At 34.4% G+C, this 22,650-nt stretch overlaps 1 long non-coding RNA gene across 7 annotated transcripts in view; it reads left to right on the plus strand.

Annotated features, from left to right (window-relative positions):
- LOC145277971 (uncharacterized) overlaps positions 1 to 11,116 on the plus strand; it is an 87,172-nt gene extending 76,056 nt beyond the window's left edge. Inside the window, exons 1-3 of one of the 7 annotated variants that reach the window (XR_013868261.1) lie at positions 839 to 4,814; positions 4,973 to 5,081; positions 5,887 to 11,116. This is a non-coding gene — a long non-coding RNA (uncharacterized LOC145277971). Of the gene's footprint in view, positions 1 to 838 lie in introns of those variants that run through there. The other 6 variants (XR_013868266.1, XR_013868264.1, XR_013868265.1 and 3 more) reach the window with 6 other exon arrangements.
- The last annotated feature ends 11,534 nt before the right edge of the window (positions 11,117 to 22,650 follow it).

The following is a 22,650-nucleotide window of genomic DNA, read 5'->3' on the forward strand; positions in this document are numbered from 1 at the left end:
ATAGCGCGGTACCAAAATTACAAAAGAAAATACAAAACCACTAAGATTTTTATTTGCCCCCTCCCCAATGTAAACAGCATTTTTGTGAAATGTTATACGATACTGTCGGCGCGTTACTTACGGAAAAACGGTTAATTAAACTGCAGAAGCACCTGTTAAACTACATAAGTTCTCCCTCCCCCCCAAAAAAGAACGAAAGACAAAAATGTTTTTGTAACCCGTTCACGAAAACTTTATTTTTTTTAGATCAATTAAAAAGCATCAAAAACTACGCAAGACATACAAAAAAAATGAACCAGACTTTTTTTTTTTTTTTTTTTTTTTTTAACTTATTTCAAATCGCCAATCAGAGATTCCTCCGCGATGTGATAAGACACTTCATTACGCCCGTTCGCAAGCGAACGTATCATGTAAGAACAACACTACCGAAGGCGGTGAAATGGTGTAAAATAGTCCCAAGGCACAGGGGTTAATGCCATGCAAACGGTAAATTTGCGACAGGTTTGATTATCAGATTCGTTGTCAGCGACCTTGAATACCCACTAAAACAACAAATTAAAGTGGTCGGGATTTTGTTGTAGCATAAAGTAACATTTACCCCCCCTTTTTTTTTTGGTTCGTATGCGATCAAATAAATAAGACGCAAATCGCAAAACAAATATAAAGTTCAAGGTCGAAACAAAGAAAACAAATTAGTAGGCGTGACTAGCCTACTAAAATGCTGACGCAATAGCCGAAGCACCTCATTTGTTTCGCATTCCAGGAAATATCCTAACGCACTTTGGATTTATTACATTGCTTATAAAATTTATTTTTCTATGTAATTTCAGGTATTAAATATTATTTCTATGCTACAATATATCTTTTTAAAAAGTTAACTATTATTTCATGAAATGTTTAAGTGTAATATTCCGTGGAACTATTTCTTTCAAATCCGTGTATGTAGACAGTGAATAGGCTTAAATGTAGGAACTACAAATGTAAGCCCTCATTCCGCCGACGCCATTTTCGTTTTATTTGCTGAGACAAGACGAGACGTCCAACACCGAGAGATTTTTTTCCCCCCGTTAAAAAAAAAAAAAAATCGTAAAGTTTTCTCTTTTTCTTAAAGGAGGTTTGGTAACTTGTATAATTTTACTTTTTTAAAGAAAAAATTCCAGATCATGTATTCGATTTTATTGAAAAAATAAAATTATTTGTTTTTTAATTCAATCATATTTTTGCCGTTTTATTATCATTTGCCTTGCCTTTTTCTTTCACAGTTGCTTTTCGTGGCATCGGGTTTTAGATGGCTATGTTTCTTCCTTCGTTCCTTCCATGTGCAAAGTCCGACATTGGTTATAGGAAAATGAGAAGCGAAAGTGTTTCCTGTGTTTGCGTTTCCACTACCAACTTTATTACCTTCCAATTCATCTGGTCTCAAAATTTCTTTCGAGGGAAGAAAGCTGAAAATGGCCGTTTCGGGTTTGAAAACTATTTTCGCAGCGCATTTCCCACTTTTTCCTAAAGGTTTAGTTAACGGTAAGGGAGTTTAACCATTTATATTTTCATGGTGATAAAAATTACCACAAACTGGAATTTATAAGAAAAAAAAAATATCCCAGTCCTTGTAACTAATTTCTTTGACATTTTCGAAAAAAAATAAATACATAAAATAACTTCAAGATTTCTGATCGAATCTTTATCTAAGACAATCGTCAGTTTTAATCAGTAAAGATAAAACTTGACTTAATCATCCAAACCTATAAATACGATTCTTACATTAAAAGTAATATTTAAAATTTATAAAAAATATTGTACAATGTTGATATTTTTTCCGAACGGGGGGGGGGGGTAGAGAAGCCAACAAATGAACAAGTAAAAATGTTGCCATAGTCAGTAAAAGTTACTTTTCTATCGACCAGACCATTTTTTTTTTTTTTTTTTTTTTAATGTTTTTAATGCTCTTTTTTTTAAATCTCAATCGCCTTGATGAGCTACTTAACGAACAAATATGGCGGCGCCTTTGTTTCCCATGAAGAAGATTCTAGAAAGGTCAGGCGCTAGGCGCCATCTTGATTGCAAAGCAACTTGCAAAAAAGCTGAATATTCGAAATAAAAAAAAAAAAACCCCAAATATTTAAATCTTAAAAAGGGGGGGGGGGGCGGATAGGTAACAAAAGTAACGACCGCCAAAGTAATTTTTATTAAATATAACTTTATTTGATTTTTTTTTTCTTTTTTTAGTCTTTTGTTGGCTTCTCTGCTGAATCCACACCCACTTTTTTTTTCTTTCGAACTAGGCCATTTTATTTTATTTATTTTTTAGAATGACGAAAAATAAACTGAATTTGTCAGCGAATTCTTTTTGTAAACACAAATGTTATTTGATATAAACTTTCTTAAAAGGAGTCAAATTGCATCAGAAACTCTACCTAATCCGCATAGTTTTTAACCTTTTTGTAAGATTTCATTTTTTAATATAAAATCTACAGTTGGCCGCCATTATTGTCAATTGTCGAAGATTTTGAAGACAATTTTATGTGAAAATTGTGTTTATGTATTTCTGAGTAATCTATTTTTATTCAAATACTTTTTAAAACGGTTTTTATAAATATCTTCGATTAGATAGTTATAGATGCCGAGAATTTTTATTTTTTGTGTAGATGACATATCTAACATATCTAAGCGCCCGCTCTCGGCTTTGTCCGAAACATAACGTCACTTGCCGGATTATACCGAGCGTCGCCGATTTTCAAATCTTAACTCGTAATAAAAATTGTAGAAACTTTTTTTTTTTTTTTTTTTAAACAAACAATTTTTTTAAGTTTTAAGAAGCAATGTTTTAAGTTTATTTTATATTTTTTTTTTTTCGGTAAATATCCAGATACGCTACAACAGAACACCGACCACTCTAATTTGTTTTTTATAGGTATTAAAAAAATGTCAGTCCGTAATTTTTTGATTCATACGCCATGTGAGAAGGCAGTTTGCAAGGTGAAGAAGCAAGCCGTCGTTTATGCTGCAGCGCGCGTGCGTAGCATAAACGGAAGTTGCAAAATGGTGGAAAGTAGTACGTGGGTTCAGTCAGGGGTTAATACCATGCAAACCGTAAATTTGCCCCAAGTTTGACTATCAGATTCGTTGTCAGCGACCACAGTTACCTAAAAAAACAAATTAGACTGGTCGGTGTTCTGGATATTTACCTTTTTTTTTTTTTTTTTTCCAAGAAAATTGTCTAAAGATTATTAAAATTTGTCAAAATTGCAAAAGGTTTTTACACTTCAGCCACATCCATCGTTTATCGAGCCTGTAATGCAATTCTTTTGGGGATGGATTAATTTCTAATTTTGACAAAAAAAAAAAAAAAAAAAAAAATCAGACGTCTAACGTTGATTCATAATGTTGTTAGTATCCATGTTTTCCATATAACATTATTTTATTCCACTATTTATGCGAAAGTTGTCGTTTGCCGCATAACATGATTATCGTATTACATCAGATTACAAGGTAAACTCGAGCAGTTGATGTAAAGTTTCGGGGCAAAGCCGAGCGCCGCTCAGATTTGCCAGGTTCAAAAATCTACAAAAGTATATTTTGGATCTCCTGTAGAAGATGTCTCCCTGTTTCCTTTGGCTATTTTCGCGCACATGCTCCGATTCCGAATTTGTAGTGGCCAGCTGACATTCAGTGGCCTTTTTTTTTTTCCTACCAAAACTTATTTGAAATTTAAGTTAAGCATATTTCGAACTGATATAAATTATTGCACAACAAAGAATAATTAAATTAAAACAAATCATTTAATCAAGTAAAAATTGCATTTTTTTTTTTTTACTTTAAAAAAGTTATTCTAACAAATTACCTAACAATTTTTAATAAAAAAAAATATCGTAAACTGAATTTAATTTAAAAATATGAAAAGAAAACTTTAGATTTAGTAATCGAGTAAAAAAAAAAAAAATGGAATTTTTACTTAAATAATTCGAAATTTTTAAAATTTTTATTGTGCAATTTATCAGTTTAAAATGTTTAACATTAAAAAATATTTGATAGAAAAAAAAAAAAAAGTCCAGAATGTCGGTTCACTCGTACGGATTTGGAATAGGGGCATATGAGCGAGAAAAGCGGAAGTAAAAACCATGGAGACATCTTCTACAGGAGAAATCCATTTAGTATTACGCATGTAACTTGGGATGTGTCAATATTATGCGACATCAGGTCAAATTGTGTCGCTATTTTGTCTTAATTTCTCTACTTTACATAAGGTTGACGCACTTGAAGTTTTTTTTTTAAGTTGCATGCATAGTACTAACTGGATTTTAACTCTAAATAATTCCTTATTAATAAAAACGAAATTTTTTCCTAGTTACCATCTTCGGTTATTATGCTATAATTATTTGGTAAATATTGTAGAATTGAAAAATATGAAAAAAAGCAATGATAGAATTAATTTGTTAGATTTAAAACCATTTTACTCTTGTCTTTACTAATTAAAATGGTTTTAAACTTGAAAAAAAAAATATTTTTCCAAAACTTGTTTGTCCACTCTTTTTGCTCCCTGAATTTTTTTATATTCTATGTAGCATCTGCTTCGTTGACTGAAACAACCAGGTGTGCATTATTGATTTGCAAAAAGGCCACAATCTCTATTGCTGAACAAGTGAAATTATAAAACCACTTCAGAAATAATGGCTGGTGAGTTGGGGTTTAAACTGACCAAGTTAGGAGCTTTTGTCCCCTGAATTGACATTGTTGTAAAAAACACTTGCCTGCTTGTGGAAGATGCGCTGTTTTTGATGGGTACAAAAAAAGGACCAACTTTTGAAATGATTTGTGTAAGTGTCTCTCTTCAATAACAACTTGCATTTTGATTTCTATAGTCTGTGAAATTTTAGTTTATAACTTTAAACATTTAACTTTTTTTACTTAAGAATGGGAATCTGAATTTTGCCTTTGATATTTTTTTTTTTTTTTTTTTTTTAACACTCTGGAGAGATGACACCTTATCCGACCTTTAGGATATAAAGTGTCATCTGTTTCTGCCCAGGGGAACCCTTCTCAAAGTTGGAATCTCAGTTCAAACATTTTGTACCTTTTGTGAGGTAAACTTTTCCCACTTTTATGATTCTCTCATTCTTAATGCAATTTGTTTTCCAACCGAAATTTAATGAATTCTTTTGTAAGACTTTCGCATTTCGGTGTTTATGCAATTTAGAAAAGATGTTTAAAAAAAAAAAAAATCTCTGTACGTGCCTGTTATGGAATGAAAAAAAATTGCTTAATTTGATAGTCCCCCCCCCCATTCCATAACAGGCACAAAGATTTTTCTTTTGTGCTGTTTAATTCTTTGCTAAAGTATCCTAATTTCTTAGTCACCAGATAATTATTTTAAAAACCTGCATAACGTTCTCATTCTGAGCTGAGTTTTTGTCATGTTTGTTTTGTTTTATGCGACACAAAACTTAGGAGCACCAATGAGCTGTAATACTTGACAGGAGATAAACTTTTACATTTTTAATTACACTCATACATTACTTTGAAACTGATGTCAATCTGATAGAATTAGTTTAGTGGCCTGAACATAATGTAATGAAAAATGGTCAAGGTGATATTTTTTTATTTTTTTTGTTAAATGAAGAACCGTCTCAAATTAAAATTCATTTAGGATTATGCTTGTAATCTTAAAACTACTTGAAATGTAAACATATGCTGAAATAATTGATAGAAAAAAACAATACAATTGTCATAAATTTCATTTCGCATGATTTTGAAATCCATTTTTATAATTTTATTTTTTTAGAAAACTTATTGCTAGATTGTAAATTAATTTTTCACCAAAATGTTAGTGTTGGTAGTTATTGTTGTTGTGGAAACTACTTTTGTACCCATTTATTTCCCTGGCCACAGAAATCTGAATGTGACTCATGCTTGAACATAAGCAGCAGACGTTGTCCTTAGATTTATCTGCTTTCCCTCTTCAGCAGTGAAACACCCAGGGGAATTTCATCTCCCTTCTCACAAGTTGGACACAAAATTGATAAACTGCAGGTAATAAATATATCGTGATTTTTACCATTTACTCCATATTTAATTCCATCCTGTATTTTCCCAAATGAAATTAGGAAATTTTGACTTGTTACAAAAAACATGATTTTTATATGAAGAAAAAATTTTCTAATATAAAACTATGTACAAAAAACATGGGATATTTTATAGAATCACCCCCATTTCCAATCCGATGGTTTTAACGGAAGACAAAAAAGCCGGAATAAATCTTGCAAACTAATTTTTAATGAATTTTAATAAAATTCTTTCTTGACCATAAATACATTTAAAAATGTGTAGACGGGAGTGATTCTATAAAAATACCTTAGATTAATTGTTGTCATGGATTCAAAGTCTTATTTAATTGAAAATATATTACAAATATTTTGATTTAAACGTTTGTTTACTATCTGCAAATTAAGATTTTTACAATGCAACAAACGTTTTTTATAATTCTGATTAAAACATTAAACTATTAAAATAACTCTCCTTTTTTTTCTTATGAGTGTCAATCTTTAAATGACACTCAGTGTTTTGCAATAGATACATAATTATGAATATTCAATATTAGACAACCCCCCCCCCCCCCCACAATTTATAAGATCTTTTTAAAGCGATGCCTCAAAGGCAATAAGTTTTTTGCATGCTTCAAAATATGCCTTCCAGCCCTTTTCAGCTTATCTCTCATGTTGCAATTTGGAAGCAGTTTGGGAACATTTTGAAGGTTTGTGCTGCGATTTAGTGAGATTTTTTATTTAATATCCAAATTTTGATATTTTGTATATTAAAAATGCCTGACTGCACATATATAATGAAGGAAATGCATCGTCAATCTATTAATAATTGCATTTGTTCAATAAAATAAATTGAATAAAAAAAAAAAATAATATTCACCAAAAAGCTTATATTTTCAGTAACGAATTTAATGCTTTTAAATTACAAGGAAATGGTAACTGTTTTCCAACAAAATACGATTTACATAAGTTTGAGATTTTCTGTTAAAAAATTGGATTTTTATTAAAGCTAAAATATTGTATTTTTCATCAATTTTGAATAATAAAAACATTTATTAAAATACAAAATACATTCATATTTGAAAAAAAATAATTTTGATAACTTTATTGAACAACCACTTCTTGCTTGACACTTTAATTACCTCCCATGTTCTTTCCCCCCTACATCAGCATCCAGTGGCTGTATGGCCTATTAGGTGTCCAGTGGTACTAGGACCACACAATTAAAAGGTGCTTGCATCGAACAACTTGTAGCTGTCCACAGTGGACCACTCTAACGAATCCATATCTGCGCTGTTTATCGACATCAACGAATGGTTTTGGTGGTAATTAGATGACCACACACGAAAGACAAAAGTGTACAACTCGACTGTTCAAGATTTGATTTTGCAACTCTAACAGACTCAAATTTCATCTTTATCTGCTGTTCTGGAGAAGCTTCTTTTTGCTTGTTTGTCTTAATTGGTTCAACAAAAGCTGCTTCAGAAAATCCCAAATAGATTAAGAGACAGCCTTTTTGGCTGCTGCTCTACTAGAATCCTTATTTTTGATGGGTCTTCATTTATAGACAAATTCAGGTAAGTAAAAGGCTAATATGATTTTAATTACTTTTTAGATCGCTTACAACCTGAAAGTGACCTCCCTATCTAATTTGTATTTTAAAAACCACTCATACAGAAGCTTAATCTCTAAAGTTAAACAGTGTTTTCTTATACAAATGTAAATCTTTAAATGACATTGACCTTTTTGCAGTATATACATAATCATAAATATACAATATTAGACAATTTTTATAAGGTCTTTTTAAAAATGATGCCTCAAAGTCTTAAGGGCCTTTTTGTATGCTTAAAAACATACTTTCCAGACCTTTTCAGTTTCTTATACCTCTAGTCTTGTGATATTGGAATTTGAAAACAGTTTGGGACATTTTAAAGGTTTGTGGTGTGAGTTAGTGAAATTTCTTATAAATTTAATATCAAAACTTTAATATTTTTATATCATAAATGTCTGACTGCACATATAATGAAGGAAATACATTGTCAATCTATTAATAATTGCATTTATTCAATAAATTGACTAAAAAAAAAAAAAAAAATTGGTTTATCAATACAATAGTTCTTTTCAATAAAGAATTTAAAGCTTTCAAACAAGAAAAATATCTGTTTTCCAACAATAATAATCTTTGATTTTCTGTTAGAAAAATTGGATTTTTATTAAAAATTGGATTTTTATTAAGTTTAAATTTCATATTTTTTCATCAACTTAGAAAAAATTAAAATACAAAATTCATATTTTATTGAACAACCACTTCCTGCTTGACACTTTAATTACCTCCAATGTTCTTTCCCCCCACATCAGCATCCAGTGACTATATGGCCTATTAGCTGCCCAGTGGTACTATGACCACACAATTAACAAGGAAAGGTGCTTGCGTTGAACAACATGTAGCTGTCCACAAGGGACCACACTCTTATGAAAAGTCTATCAACGAACCCATATCTCTGCTGCTTATCAACATCAACAACCAAAGATCTGTGGTAAAGATGACCACACATTCTCTGCCTAACAAAGTTCGACAACTTGACCATTCAAGATTTGTTTTTGTAACTCCTACAGACTGAAACTTCATCTTTCAACTGCACTTCCGAAAAAGTCTTTTTCTTGTTGCTTGTGTGTCTTCAATGATTGAACAAAAGTCGCTTCAGAAAATCCCAAATAGATTAAGAGACTAAAGTCAGCCTTTTTGGCTGCTGCTCTACTAAAATCCATATGGTTTCGACAGGGGTCTTCATTTATAGACAAATTCAGGTAAGTAAAAAGCTAACATGATTTTAGTTTCTCTTTAGATGTTTTCAACTTGAAAGTGACCTTCCTTTTTAAGCCTAATTCGTATTGTTTTGAAAACCGCTCTCATTCAGAAGTTTAAACTCTAAAACACAATTTGGAGATATCCAATATCCTTAATATTTTAAACATTTGTATAAAAAATACCCTAAAAAAATATATATATTTAGATTATGTATTTCCAAAAAAATAGTAATGCCAACATTTTTAATTTTCAGAAATACCGTTTAGTATAATTAAAATAAAATTTTTAATGAATCTAATTTTTAGATTGGAGAAAATCTGAAAGTAGAAATTTTCTAGACTAATTTTTTATTCATATTTTTCTCTAACAAAGGGAGGTAACTTTTAAAATGAAAATGCTAAAAATTTCAACAATTGATTTTTAACATTAAACATTGGAACAACAAAAAATAAACAGTAAAACGCAAACAATATCAAACATGAACCTGAGAAACTTATATAGTTCTTGAATTCAGAGAATGATACAAATCAAATACTTTGCCCTTTTCTCTTGTTTTTCAACCAAATGTAACATATCCTGTAGGTTTCTGAAAAGTTTCTCTATTCCTATTTTTGTATGACCACAAGATTTCAAAGTTGAAAAAAAAGTTTCCTTTTAATAAAAAAAATTCTTTTTAAATATTTTTTGTTAGATGCTAGTGGAGGCAGGGTTGTGATTAGAGAGATAATTTACATTAACTTCAGAAAATTAGCATATTTTGCAAGAGACAATTTAGGACATTAAATTAATTAAACAAAAGAATACAAAAAAAAAAAAGTACATGTGGGGATACTTTTGCATAATTATTCATTTAAGAGATAATTCTATTCTATGTAATCATAAATTGCAGATGAAATTGTTGAAAATTAACAAATCGCTTTATAATGTGAATTGTATTCCAAATTGATTTACCATTTCTCAACCAGTAAATTATTGGTATTTTTATAGAATTTGAACCAATTTTTTTTGTTTTTGTACTTTAAACTAAGTTTTTGGGTTAGTTTGGCAAAAGTCATATTGCTTAAAAGAAATGCATCGTTATTTGAGAGACCGAGAGGACAAAGTCATCATCATTGATGTTAAAAGCAAAAAAAAAAAAAAAAATGAACAAATGTAAATTGCTTGGTTATGCATTCATTTTCTTTCAAAATTATTGACTGATTTTTCTCTCAATATCAAGTAAACATTAAAATTACAACTTTGTGTTTAATCGTCGACAAGAATATTACAGAAGCCAGCATATTCAGAAAGATCATAAAAGTTATTAGTAAGAAATGGGCTCCTAAAGAATTTCAGTTATGGAATTAGTTTTAAGTATAGAAAGAAAATCTGGCATCAATCCTGGAAATGGCTGAAAAGTTAATGACTTAAAAAAAAAAAAAAAAAAAAAACCCTCCCCCTTTAGGGGGGGGGTAATTTTAACGTAAACAGAATCGTTCACATGCATAATGTTCTCTACCTTCCATTTTTTTTTTTTTTTTTTTTCCCCCCCCCCGCTTTCGCCTCAAGGATTCAAGTTCGAATGTCTCCCCCCCCCCCAAATTGTTTTTTAAATCTTTAAACAGGGTTATTTTACCCCCCCCACACGCACACACACGCCTCTAAAAAAAAAAACCCTGCTAGTACTTTCATAAAGCAGTCCATTTTCTGTAGGCTGTTTTTGAACCCAGTCAACGACAGATAATTTTGCTAGTATTTGATAAATTTAAAACAAACTTTGCTTTTACAAATTAAGCAATCTCCTTTTGTCAGAATTCTATAATGTAAAAAAGGGTCCATTTTAATTAACTTGTTTTTAAAATAGTTACCTAGTTTACTAAATGTCTTTTATCGAATATGAAATGTGAAAATTTACAATGTAAAGAAACCTATTATCAAAGTTCACATGAGGCTGTTTTTTTAATGTATAAAGAAAGGAGGCAATTTGTCACAGAAGATTCCTATTTGCATGTCTCCACTCCTTGATTTAATTTGTCCCCTGGGGATATGCTTAAATTCAAAGTAAGAAAAGTTAAACTAAGGGAGATAATAACGTTGTGGGGGAAAAAAAAAATTGTCTATAATAACAAAGTGAATTGAAGATATCAAGGGAGTTAAGTCAAGCAGAAACTAAATTTTTTTTTCTACAATTATGCTTTTAATTACTAAAAATCTTATTTAATTTCAATACAAATGAAATTGCATTTTAGTAATTTTCAAATTAGATTAAAAAAAAAAAAAAAAAAAAAAATACAGAATCTTTATGATGTACATACATGTCAAGGAACAAAGGAGTCATATTCGAAAAATGACTTGAGTTGATCAAGTAGTTTTATATTTAATTAAAAAATTCAAATTTTATGAGAAAGCAGAGATTAAGCGGCCACATTATTTTTAAATTTTGCCTACAAATATTTTGTTTGTATTCAAAATAAACTTAAACTAATAAAAATTGGAAAATTTGATTTTCTTAAACAAAAACCTACTTGATTAATTTGTGATTTTTGGAATGTGACTTCATTCCATGATGTGTACATGCATCACAAAGATTTTTGTATTTTTTTCCCAGAAAATGTGTTCTGTTACTTTTTTACTCATATCATATTTAATGTTTGTACAAAATTTCCAAAAATTCGAAGGCGTACTTATTGAGAAAAGTATGGACGAACAGATAATTAACAATTTTGTCGGGGGACCAAAAATATATCTATTAGTCTTTGCGCAAAAGAGCAGGACACAAAATGTTTTAAATAATAATAATAGAATAACAATACAAAGACTTTCATTGGAGAGGACTATTGAGCGTAATCAGTTATACAGTCCTTTTGAAATTTTCATCTCTATTTTTCTCATTATGTACTGAATATTTGTTAATGAAACCTATACGAAATACGTTCCTTATTAAATTTTAAAGATTTTCTCTTCTGAAAGAAGTTTAAAAAAATTTAATCTAAAAAAGTTATTTTAAAGGTTTTTTTACAAAAAATTCAGATTTTCTCATTATTCAGACCTGTATTACAAAGAGGGGGGGGGTTGCAAAAATGAGTTGTGGTGTGAGGAGAAATATAAACTGAAATAGAGAGTTTTAAAATATAATCTTAAAAAGATAAGATACAAGTCAGAAAAGCATTTCATCGAAGGCATGAAAATTGTGAAATAAAATGTTTTTACTATAGGCTTTAAAAATAAAGGTACAAGATTCAATTTGAAATTTATTTATCTTCAAAGTGCACTTTTATAAATTTTACAAAGGTATAAAAATTTAATTTAAATTGAATCAAAAAAATTACCTTGGATTTATTTTACGTAATGTACATTTTGTTGCAATTTGAAAACATCTTTCATCTAGCAATTAATGATATAGATATAAAATTTTCAATGAATTTTTTTTAAAAAGTGCAACAGAATGTACATTACATAAAATAAATCCCAGGTAATTTTTTTGATTCAATTTAAATTAAATATTTATACCTTACTTTGTAAAATTTATAAAAGTGCACTTTGAAGATAAATTTCAAATTGAATCTTGTACCTTTATTTTTAAAGCATATAGTAAAAACATTTTGTTTAACAATTATCATGCCTTGGATGAAATGCTTTTCTAACTTGTATATACATAACTTGAGTTCCTCCAGCTATAACCAAAACTTATGAAAAATTCTTGGTAAAATTATTTATTACTAGAAATCAAAGGTCATAACAAACAAGTCACTTGAAAGAACAAAGGTGTAAGCGTGGCACACAAAATAACACGCTATTATATTAATGTATAGATACAATCGAATTTCTAATTTCAAAATAAAACCATTTCTTCCTTAGTTGTTCCCCTTTGTTTATAAGATATATTTTGTTGGTAACCTAACCTTCGCACTAAGGCAAAAAAAAACAAACCCTAAATCGCATATATTACTTTCATTCTCAGCACTACTAGTTTAAAATATAAAGAAGGGAATTATCGTTTTGTCTTTACATGATTACATACCTTTCTTTGCAAGTAAAATATTTTGAAATCCAAATCTCACAATGTCTAAGTTGGAAGTTTTTGTTTGTTAACTCTTATAAATCACTGTTTATTACGATATAATAATCAATAGAAAATTGGTTCTGTAATCATAAATCTGAAATCTGCATAAATTAAAATATTTAGAATTTTATACCTGGGCAATGGTGGCAACATGCTCATCCTATCTATCTATCTATCTATCTATCTATATATATATATATATATATATATATATATATATAAAATCCTGGAAGATTCACACTAGTCAATACATTTGCAGAAAGATCAGTAAAGATTAAAGGCCTTATTTTAAAAATTATTGAATAAAACCATTTTTATGAAGAAATATATAAAACCACCAAATCTAGATATGGGAGAAGGAACATAAATTTACTAATTGCAATAAAACATCAAGAGAAAAAATTTATTGGATTTAATTAAAAAACAAATGTTGATTTAAAAGCATTTATCCAATATAATACTCAGTGTAACAAAATTTCATTTTAATGGATTTGGCAAAATAGTGTTTATTATGCCAATGCACTAGGATTCAATCCTTTTTCAAATCATCCGAAGGAATCAAAATTTTACTCGATACCCCCTCCGCCTGCTTAAAGTCTCTCCCTTTATTCTCATTATATAATACAAAGTGGAGTAATCCTGGAAAAAGAGTTTCCCCACCTTTTCATCCCTATCTCAGTATAGTAGTACATGAAAAAGGAGCCTTTGGGTTCCCTTGAACTATGGTAGTCAACTTTTCTTTTAAACAGTAAAAATTGTTATGAACAGGTAATGAGAACAAGTGACAACAGGAACCCAATGCAGAAACAAGTTAAAAGCAGCATCCATATTTGATGTTAAAAAATAAAAAGGTGTAGGGCAACAGCTACTGGTTTGGTAGAAATGAAATTACAATAAGACAAGAAACAGGTGAATCACAACGTATTTTATTGCAGAAAATGGAGCCAGATGAGACAGATTATCATGTGATGACGGTCGAGACAAACAAATGTAAACTGCAGCAACTGAGGAAGATTTGTAGATATGGTAAGATGACCATACAAGCAGTTATGAAAAAATACTTGATTTGTAAAAGACTATAATAATGACCTAAAATCTAGTATGTTTCTCCAACTCTCCTTAATCTATCCCAGTCTAATCAATATAAAAATAGTGATGTCATGTTTATACTCTTAGTGAACTAGATTAATATATTTTTTTTGGTAAAAGTACATAATAGTTAACAACCAAGAACTTTATAAGTTCTTCAGTGTGAACTATTCTGTTCCCTTCTCCAAAAATTCGTTTGGCTTTTTTTTTCTTCTCTCTTATTTTGATCTAATACATTTATATATTCATTCTTTAGCATTTTGATTTGTCTAAACAAAAGGTGGTTAATTATCATAGGATCTTTGGGCTATTCATAATCAAAGTTTCAGAAGTATGGTGTGGTTTGCTTGAAGCATTGTTAAATAATAATAAATATTTTTGGAGGAATGTACAGTGGTTATAAGCAGGTAAATAAATGAATGATAATTCAATAATTTCAAAAAAAAAATTTTTTTTATTTATATTTATTCATTTATCTACCTGTATTTTTCTTTTTTTTTTTAACTGAATAGTTCTTATTATTTACAGCTTAGAAAGAGGATTTGTTTTTCCACCGATGATGGGTTAGAACCCGAAAGGACATTTGGAATAAGTACCATAAAAAAGTTAATTATTATTGAATTATTTATCATTTATTTATTTATCTGCTCATAAAGCCTTCAAAAATACTTTTAATCAAAGTTTTAATTTTATAAAAACTTCTTTAGATCAGTTTTGTTGTTAAAATGAAATGAAGTCAAGAGCTGCAAAAGATACAATGAACCACAAAGATGGAGTTGCAAACAGTGACAGACAAGTATATAAATACAGAAGTTGCGATAGGAAAAGAAGTGAGAGCTGGTGTTACAGGGATGGAGAAAAGGATAGTAGATGGTACTGAAAGAGAGTGAAAAGGAACATTACCGATGCAAAAACAAGTGATTGTAATAGGGTCTATAAGGACTCAGGAATAGACATTATCTAGTACAGAAAAGGAGAAAGCGAGATGGCTAACTTAGTGTAGACATGTAGTGAAATAATGGCAAGACACTGAACAGAAACTGATATAGTATGATGAGGGATCCAGAATATGGCATCATGGTATATAGATCAGAAAATAGGTGTGGAGAATTCTTTCCAGTTATAGAATTACAACAGGGCAACAACTGAGATGGTGTTGAGAAAAAAGCAGCTACATCCATCATGGTTTCAAGTAATTAAAATGGTGTGGGGAAACAGAACGAAAAAAACATCTGGATTTACTACGAGAGTAATACAAAACGCCAATGAGTGAGACGCTGTTATAAACATGCAACAAAATGGTTTCCATTTAAAAAAATGGAAATGACCGGCGACAAAGATCGTGTTCAGTAAAGAAAAAAAAAAGTACGGTTTGCAGTGATGGCGAGGAAACACACGTGACTGAAATGGTTGGAAGAAAGACAGGAACTGACATGGTTACCAGTGACAGCAATGGAACAGAGCAGCGACTTAGATGGTATGAAAAAAAGACAGTAACAGACATGGTTACCAGTAACAGCAATGTAACAGAGCAGCACAGCAACTTAGATGGTGTGTAAGAAAGACAGAAAAAGGCATGGATTCCAGTGACAGCAATGGAACAAAGCAGCGAGTTAGATGGTATGAAAGAAAGACAGCAACAGACATGGTTTCCAGTGACAGCAATAGAACAGAGTAGCGACTAAGATGGTGTGAAAGAGAGACAGCAATAGACATGGTTTCCAGTGACAGCAATGGACCAAAGCAGCGACTAAGATGGTATGGAAGAAAGACAGCAACAGACATGGTTTCCAGTGACAGCAATGTAACAGAGCAGCGACTTAGATGGTATGAAAGAAAGATAACAACAGACATGATTTCCAGTGACAGCAATGGAACAGAGCAGCGACTTAGATGGTGTGAAAGAAAGACAGCAACGCACATGGTTTCCAGTGACAGCAATGATACAAAGCAGCGACTGAGATGGTTTGGAAGAAAGACAGCAACAGACATGGTTTTCAATGAGAGCAATAGAACAGAGCAGCAACTTAGATGGTATGGGAGAAAGACAGCAACAGACATGGTTTCCAGTGACAGCTATGGAGGGGAGCAGTGACTTAGATGGTATGAAAGAAAGACAACAACGGACATGGTTTCCAGTGACAGCAATGGAAAAGAGCAGCGACTGAGATGGTATGACAGAAAGACAACAACAAACATGATTTCCAGTGACAGCAATGGAACGGAGCAGCGACTTAGATGGTATGTAAGAAAGACAGCAACAGACATGGTTTCCAATGACAGCAATGGAACAGAGCAGCGACGTAGATGGTATAGAAAAAAAACGGCAACAGACATGGTTTCCAGTGAGAGCAATGAAACAGAGCAGCGACTTAGGTTGTATGGGAGAAAGACTGCCACAGACATGATTTCCAGTGACAGCAATGGAACAGAGCAGCGACTAAGATGGTGTGAAAGAAAGACAACAACGGACATGGTTTCCAGTGACAGCAATGTAACAGAGCAGCGACTTAGATTGTGTGAAAGAAAGCCAGCAACCGACATGGTTTCCAGTGACAGCAATGTAAAAAAGCAGCGACTAAGATGGTGTGAAAGAAAGACAGCAACAGACATGTTTCCAGTGACAGCAATGTAACAGAGCAGTGACTAAGATGGTGTGAAAGAAAGACAACAACAGACATGGTTTCCAGTGACAGCAATGTAACAGAGCAGCGACTAAGATGGTGTGAAAGAAAGACAACAACAGACATGGTTTCCAGTGACAGCAATGGAACAGAGCAGCGACTAAGATGGTGTGAAAGAAAGACAACAACAGACATGGTTTCCAGTGACAGCAATGGAACAGAGCAGCGACTGAGATGGTATGGAAGAAAGACAACAACAGACATGGTTTCCAATGACAGCAATGGAACAGAGCAGCGACTTAGATGGTATGAAAGAAAGACAACAACAGACATGGTTTCCAGTGACAATGATGGAGGAGAGCAACGACTTAGATGGTGTGACAGATACAAAGCAACAGACATGGTTTCCAGTGACAGCAATGAAACAGAGCAGCGACTAAGATGGTGTGAAAGAAAGACAGCAACAGACATGGTTTCCAGTAACAGCAATGGAACAGAGCAGCAACTTAGATGGTGTGAAAGAAAATCAGCAACAGACATGGTTTCCAGTGACAGCAATCTAACAGAGCAGCGACTAAGAGTGTGTGAAAGAAAGACAACAACAGACATGGTTTCCAGTGACAGCAATGGAACAGAGCAGCGACTGAGATGGTATGGAAGAAAGACAGCAACAGACATGGTTTCCAGTGACAGTGACATAGGAGAGCAGCGACTTAGATGGTGTGAAAGAAAGACAGCCACAGACATGGTTTCCAGTGACAGCAATGTAACAGAGCAGCGACTTAGATGGTATGTAAGAAAGTCAACAACAGACATGGTTTTCAGGTGACAGCAATGGAACAGAGCAGCGACTTAGATGGTATGAAAGAAAGACAACAACAGACATGGTTTCCAGTGACAGCAGTGGAGCAGAGCAGCGACTTAGATGGTATGGAAGAAAGACAGCAACAGACATGGTTTCCAGTGACAGCAATGGAACAGAGCAGCAACATAGATGGTATGGAAGAAAGACAGCAACAGACATGGTTTCCAATGACAGCAATGGAACAGAGCAGCGACTTAGATGGTATGAAAGAAAGACAACAACAGACATGGTTTCCAGTGACAATGATGGAGGAGAGCAGCGACTTAGATGTTGTGACAGAAAGACAACAAAATACATGGTTTCAAGTGACAGCAATGGAAAAGAGCAGCGACTGAGATGGTATGAAAGAAAGACAGCAACAGACATGGTTTCCAATGACAGCAATGGAACAGAGCAGCGACTTAGATAGTATGAAAGAAAGACAACAGATATGATTTCCATTGACAGCAATTGACCAGAGCAGCGACTTAGGTGGTATGGAAGAAAGACAACAACAGACATGGTTTCTAATGACAGCAAGGAAACAGAGCAGCGACTTAGATGGTATGAAAGAAAGACAGAAACAGACATGGTTTCCAGTGACAGCAATAGAACAGAGTAGCGACTAAGATGGTGTGAAAGAGAGACAGCAATAGACATGGTTTCCAGTGACAGCAATGGACCAAAGCAGCGACTAAGATGGTATGGAAGAAAGACAGCAACAGACATGGTTTCCAGTGACAGCAATGTAACAGAGCAGCGACTTAGATGGTATGAAAGAAAGATAACAACAGACATGATTTCCAGTGACAGCAATGGAACAGAGCAGCGACTTAGATGGTGTGAAAGAAAGACAGCAACGCACATGGTTTCCAGTGACAGCAATGATACAAAGCAGCGACTGAGATGGTTTGGAAGAAAAACAGCAACAGACATGGTTTTCAATGAGAGCAATAGAACAGAGCAGCAACTTAGGTGGTATGGGAGAAAGACAGCAACAGACATGGTTTCCAGTGACAGCTATGGAGGGGAGCAGTGACTTAGATGGTATGAAAGAAAGACAACAACGGACATGGTTTCCAGTGACAGCAATGGAAAAGAGCAGCGACTGAGATGGTATGACAGAAAGACAACAACAAACATGATTTCCAGTGACAGCAATGGAACGGAGCAGCGACTTAGATGGTATGTAAGAAAGACAGCAACAGACATGGTTTCCAATGACAGCAATGGAACAGAGCAGCGACGTAGATGGTATAGAAAAAAAACGGCAACAGACATGGTTTCCAGTGAGAGCAATGAAACAGAGCAGCGACTTAGGTTGTATGGGAGAAAGACTGCCACAGACATGATTTCCAGTGACAGCAATGGAACAGAGCAGCGACTAAGATGGTGTGAAAGAAAGACAACAACGGACATGGTTTCCAGTGACAGCAATGTAACAGAGCAGCGACTTAGATTGTGTGAAAGAAAGCCAGCAACCGACATGGTTTCCAGTGACAGCAATGTAAAAAAGCAGCGACTAAGATGGTGTGAAAGAAAGACAGCAACAGACATGTTTCCAGTGACAGCAATGTAACAGAGCAGTGACTAAGATGGTGTGAAAGAAAGACAACAACAGACATGGTTTCCAGTGACAGCAATGTAACAGAGCAGCGACTAAGATGGTGTGAAAGAAAGACAACAACAGACATGGTTTCCAGTGACAGCAATGGAACAGAGCAGCGACTAAGATGGTGTGAAAGAAAGACAACAACAGACATGGTTTCCAGTGACAGCAATGTAACAGAGCAGCGACTAAGATGGTGTGAAAGAAAGACAACAACAGACATGGTTTCCAGTGACAGCAATGGAACAGAGCAGCGACTGAGATGGTATGGAAGAAAGACAACAACAGACATGGTTTCCAATGACAGCAATGGAACAGAGCAGCGACTTAGATGGTATGAAAGAAAGGCAACAACAGACATGGTTTCCAGTGACAATGATGGAGGAGAGCAGCGACTTAGATGGTGTGACAGATACAGAGCAACAGACATGGTTTCCAGTGACAGCAATGAAACAGAGCAGCGACTAAGATGGTGTGAAAGAAAGACAGCAACAGACATGGTTTCCAGTAACAGCAATGGAACAGAGCAGCAACTTAGATGGTGTGAAAGAAAGCCAGCAACAGACATGGTTTCCAGTGACAGCAATCTAACAGAGCAGCGACTAAGAGTGTGTGAAAGAAAGACAACAACAGACATGGTTTCCAGTGACAGCAATGGATCAGAGCAGCGACTGAGATGGTATGGAAGAAAGACAGCAACAGACATGGTTTCCAGTGACAGTGACATAGGAGAGCAGCGACTTAGATGGTGTGAAAGAAAGACAGCCACAGACATGGTTTCCAGTGACAGCAATGTAACAGAGCAGCGACTTAGATGGTATGTAAGAAAGTCAACAACAGACATGGTTTTCAGGTGACAGCAATGGAACAGAGCAGCGACTTAGATGGTATGAAAGAAAGACAACAACAGACATGGTTTCCAGTGACAGCAGTGGAGCAGAGCAGCGACTTAGATGGTATGGAAGAAAGACAGCAACAGACATGGTTTCCAGTGACAGCAATGGAACAGAGCAGCAACATAGATGGTATGGAAGAAAGACAGCAACAGACATGGTTTCCAATGACAGCAATGGAACAGAGCAGCGACTTAGATGGTATGAAAGAAAGACAACAACAGACATGGTTTCCAGTGACAATGATGGAGGAGAGCAGCGACTTAGATGGTGTGACAGAAAGACAACAAAATACATGGTTTCAAGTGACAGCAATGGAAAAGAGCAGCGACTGAGATGGTATGAAAGAAAGACAGCAACAGACATGGTTTCCAATGACAGCAATGGAACAGAGCAGCGACTTAGATGGTATGAAAGAGAGACAACAGATATGATTTCCATTGACAGCAATTGACCAGAGCAGCGACTTAGGTGGTATGGAAGAAAGACAACAACAGACATGGTTTCTAATGACAGCAAGGAAACAGAGCAGCGACTTAGATGGTATGAAAGAAAGACAGCAACAGACATGGTTTCCAGTGACAGTGATGGAGGAGAGCAGCGACTAAGATGGTGTTACAGAAAGACAACAACAGACATGGTTTCAAGTGACAGCAATGGAACAGAGCAGCGACTGAGATGGCATGGAAGAAAGACAGCAACAGACATGGTTTCCAGTGACAGCAATGGAACAGAGCAGCGACTGAGATGGTATGGAAGAAAGACAACAACAGACATGGTTTCCAATGACAGCAATGGAACAGAGCAGCGACTTAGATGGTATGAAAGAAAGACAACAACAGACATGGTTTCCAGTGACAATGATGAAGGAGAGCAGCGACTTAGATGGTGTGACAGAAACAGAGCAACAGACATGGTTTCCAGTGACAGCAATGAAACAGAGAAGCGACTAAGATGGTGTGAAAGAAGGACAGCAACAGACATGGTTTCCAGTAACAGCAATGGAACAGAGCAGCAACTTAGATGGTGTGAAAGAAAGCCAGCAACAGACATGGTTTCCAGTGACAGCAATCTAACAGAGCAGCGACTAAGAGTGTGTGAAAGAAAGACAACAACAGACATGGTTTCCAGTGACAGCAATGGAACAGAGCAGCGACTGAGATGGTATGGAAGAAAGACAGCAACAGACATGGTTTCCAGTGACAGTGACATAGGAGAGCAGCGACTTAGATGGTGTGAAAGAAAGACAGCAACAGATATGGTTTCCAGTGACAGTAATGTAACAGAGCAGCGACTTAGATGGTATGTAAGAAAGTCAACAACAGACATGGTTTTCAGGTGACAGCAATGGAACAGAGCAGCGACTTAGATGGTATGAAAGAAAGACAACAACAGACATGGTTTCCAGTGACAGCAGTGGAGCAGAGCAGCGACTTAGATGGTATGGAAGAAAGACAGCAACAGACATGGTTTCCAGTGACAGCAATGGAACAGAGCAGCAACATAGATGGTATGGAAGAAAGACTGCAACAGACATGGTTTCCAATGACAGCAATGTAACAGAGCAGCGACTTAGATGGTATGAAAGAAAGACAACAACAGACATGGTTTCCAGTGACAATGATGAAGGAGAGCAGCGACTTAGATGGTGTGACAGAAAGACAACAAAATACATGGTTTCAAGTGACAACAATGGAAAAGAGCAGCGACTGAGATGGTATGAAAGAAAGACAGCAACAGACATGGTTTCCAATGACAGCAATGGAACAGAGCAGCGACTTAGATGGTATGAAAGAAAGACAACAACAGACATGGTTTCCAGTGACAATGATGGAGGAGAGCAGCGACTTAGATGGTGTGACAGAAACAGAGCAACAGACATGGTTTCCAGTGACAGCAATGAAACAGAGCAGCGACTAAGATGGTGTGAAAGAAAGACAGCAACAGACATGGTTTCCAGTAACAGCAATGGAACAGAGCAGCAACTTAGATGGTGTGAAAGAAAGCCAGCAACAGACATGGTTTCCAGTGACAGCAATCTAACAGAGCAGCGACTAAGAGTGAGATAAAGAAAGACAACAACAGACATGGTTTCCAGTGACAGCAATGGAACAGAGCAGCGACTGAGATGGTATGGAAGAAAGACAGCAACAGACATGGTTTCCAGTGACAGTGACATAGGAGAGCAGCGACTTAGATGGTGTGAAAGAAAGACAGCCACAGACATGGTTTCCAGTGACAGCAATGTAACAGAGCAGCGACTTAGATAGTATGTAAGAAAGTCAACAACAGACATGGTTTTCAGGTGACACCAATGGAACAGAGCAGCGACTTAGATGGTATGAAAGAAAGACAACAACAGACATGGTTTCCAGTGACAGCAGTGGAGCAGAGCAGCGACTTAGATGGTATGGAAGAAAGACAGCAACAGACATGGTTTCCAGTGACAGCAATGGAACAGAGCAGCAACATAGATGGTATGGAAGAAAGACAGCAACAGACATGGTTTCCAATGACAGCAATGGAACAGAGCAGCGACTTAGATGGTATGAAAGAAAGACAACAACAGACATGGTTTCCAGTGACAATGATGGAGGAAGCAGCGACTTAGATGGTGTGACAGAAAGACAACAAAATACATGGTTTCAAGTGACAGCAATGGAAAAGAGCAGCGACTGAGATGGTATGAAAGAAAGACAGCA

This window comes from Euprymna scolopes, chromosome 6 (assembly GCF_053919585.1).
Source record: "Euprymna scolopes isolate OS-2025 chromosome 6, ASM5391958v1, whole genome shotgun sequence".
Lineage (NCBI taxonomy): Eukaryota > Metazoa > Mollusca > Cephalopoda > Sepiida > Sepiolidae > Euprymna > Euprymna scolopes.